Below are 3,211 nucleotides of genomic sequence, written 5' to 3'. Positions count from 1 at the left end.
ATGTTAAGGTATTTATAGAATTACTTCTATGACCGGAAATGAGTTTTAGATCACTGCTTTCACCAAAGAGTCGTATTAGAATTTAAAGGTTTATGTCCTTTGGATTCTTTTTTCTACAATATACTAAAACGTGCTCAGATATTTGCATAAAACTACAAATAATCTGAATTTAGACGCCCTTTCAAGCTGTGTCAACGTCTTCTCCGTCTTCTTCAACCTTACGGAAATTGCACCTTCAAAGCAAATACACGCACGAGTGTGATCCCAGAGTCTCTGGGCCACAAGACACACCTGACGCCTGCACTGAAGCATTTATCAATATATTACCGTTACAAATGTGTACATGTATGCATATGTGAGTGTGTGTACGTGTATGTATGTTTGTCACTGACCACACACTCCTATTATGCGGCGTGAAAGGCACCAGCTTGACAAGGGTTCTTAATGATTTTGCAAAACAACATTGCTGACAACACAAACAACTAACAACAACAGCAACAATTTATATTGCGAAAAGTAAAAGGAAGAACAACAAATTTAGTGTTTGTAAAGTGACTTTGAAGTTGTACCATTTAAGGATGCCAGGATACATTAACTATGCCTAATGTATGGACACAGTATGTGCTGGTGATAGTAAACTAAAGTACAGCTTCCTTTAACAAATTGCACACCTTACATGTATGTATAAGCAAGGTTCTATTTCACGCTTAGAGCTCGGCAGCTTTTTAGCATTACCTGTCCTGCTTGTTGGTTGAAGCTTGAAGCTTTTTGTTAAAACATCTTGTTCACACTTGTCTGGGCAGGCGTCGAGGCCGTCGTCGTCGTTGTCGTGGTCGTCTCTCAGCATTGTTGTTATCAACTGCTGGTTGTTGCTTTTGCTTTTGTTGCTTGCATTATTATTGTCGTTTACCTTCAACTCTTCAAGTGTTCTTGGCGTTGAGCATTTAGTTAAATTTACAATTTGAAAACATTTCAGCAGGAAGTGACACGACAAACACCGACAATGTCAGTGACAACAACAACAACAACAACGACAACGACAAAAACGAGAACTTCAAACTATAAAAGCAATCTCGGGCACAACAGTGACAACAAATACCAGCTGTCACCGCTCTGCAGTAAACTACACTGCTTCTTCTCCTTCTCTTTCTCCCTTTTCATCTTCCCACCAGCTCAAACTCTTTGTTGTGTGTGTAGTTTATGTTCTTAAGCGCCGGAGAGCAGGCAAAGTGTCCCTTCTACTCAGCCGTTAATGCAGCACAAGTGTTCTTTCGGTCAGCTGTGGTGTGTGTGTGGTTGTTGTTGTGTTTTGCTGGTGCTAAAAAGTGTCAAACATTCAAAATAGTAAAATCAAGTGTCCTTTTGTTTCACTCACACCATGAAAATGCACTTGGATCTCTAATGTATAGGCATGTTGGCCTTCTCTCTTGCTCCTTAAAGAGTACTCTCTAAAGCTCGTATTAGATATTTTGCGGTGTTGTGTGGACTCTTGCGTAATATGATCCCTATAGGACCAGGTTAGCTTAGAATCTAAGTAAAAGGAAGCTTACTTTAGCTTTTTAGTCCTAAACAGTAAACTAAAGAACCCCTGATATAGATAAAACCATACTTCTGTTTAGCCGATCTGATACTAATTGGAGTCTATTCCATCTTGATCGGGTTCAACACCCATCTAAAACCTCTGCAGTACTCTGGTTCTGAGCACAATGCGACTCCACATGCAGCACAAGATCATGATCTCTTCGTAAAATGAATTTGTAAAGTAACTTCAAAAATTCATTTGAAGCTGAGGAGGCATCTTTTTTAAGGTTCAAATCTCAAATATCACCTTCTACCAGCAAAACTGTTGCCTTAATTGCAATGTACTTCCGTTAGGTAATGGATTTTCCTACAGTGTTACCCCAACAACTTCTTCGGTTCGCCATTGTTGTGTAGGCTGCTGCCATTACTCTCCCTCGTACTCCACATCTTTGGTCCGTTTCGCCATTCTCACCAGGTATTTGCATATTTGTTCTGTCAAACTGACGCCGAGCGGTTGGTTCACTTTGTGTTTGTGCAACTTAAGTTAAACTTTTTGAGCTAATTGGTTATTTTGTGGAAATTAAGTGCTGTAATTTTATTTACTTGAGGTCATTTGTACTAGTTGGTTATGTCCTGAGATGGCTTTGAGTTAGCAGCTGCTTGCTAAGGCACTCAAGCATATCAGGAAACTCAACTCTGAGCTGAGATTGTTTTCTAACGGTACATGCTTGTTATTCTACTGCATGCAAACATCGTACCGGAAGGCATAAGTGTGCTGGCCAAGTAAACACACTTTAAAGGATATTGCCAAAGTGTTGCACCGACAACAAATTCGATTAAAGTCGCAGGAAAATGAAGCATTGTTGAGAAATTAGTATTAAAATAATTAGATAAGGATGGAACTAAAGAAAATATTTTATATTTTTATTAGCTGATTTAATAAAAAAAAAATAGGTCTGAGTAGTGAAAAGGCCTTTGAAAGGATATTTGGACTTTAAATCGTGATATCTTTCGTCTAACTCAAGCAAATATACACAATTAAATTTCGGTAAAAAATTTATAAAATTCAGCTTTAAACCGTTAAAATCTCCCTTTTCACCTTATAACTCACCACAATTGCTGCTTCACCTGCTCAATCTCTTCAGCATTCAATCAAAACCATTGGGGCGTGTTACTTCGGCCATTCATTGAGTGCTCTTCAAAACGTCCACTTGATGCATTTTTCTGTTATGCCCTGCTTCTATTTTCATTAAATTTTTTGGTCAAATTTGGCGTTATTATATTTGCTTTGCGCTTAAACTGCAGTCTGTCTGTCTTCTTGCTGTAGAACAGGAGTATGTTTATCACAGAAAAAAGCGAATTTCTCTCTTTTTCAGTAAACAAATTTCCCAATAAAGGGAAATTAGAGTGTGTACACTTAATTTTCAATTTATTACTGGTAAATCTACAACTATTCGAAAATTTTGTTAAATAATAAAAATTTTTCGAAATCAAAACGGTAAACTTTTTATACCCTGAACAGGGTATATTAAGTTTGTCACGAAGTTTGTAACACCCAGAAGGAAGCGTCGGAGACCCTATAAAGTGTATATATATATAATATAAATGATCAGTATGTTGAGCTGAGTCGATTTAGCCATGTCCGTTTGTCTGTCCGTCTGTCCGTCCGTCTGTCTTTATATATACGAAT

The sequence above is a fragment of the Bactrocera neohumeralis genome, chromosome 5 (assembly GCF_024586455.1).
Source record: "Bactrocera neohumeralis isolate Rockhampton chromosome 5, APGP_CSIRO_Bneo_wtdbg2-racon-allhic-juicebox.fasta_v2, whole genome shotgun sequence".
In the NCBI taxonomy this organism is placed as follows: domain Eukaryota; kingdom Metazoa; phylum Arthropoda; class Insecta; order Diptera; family Tephritidae; genus Bactrocera; species Bactrocera neohumeralis.
The sequence above is the reverse complement of the archived record's forward strand: the minus strand, read 5'-3'. Positions refer to the sequence as shown.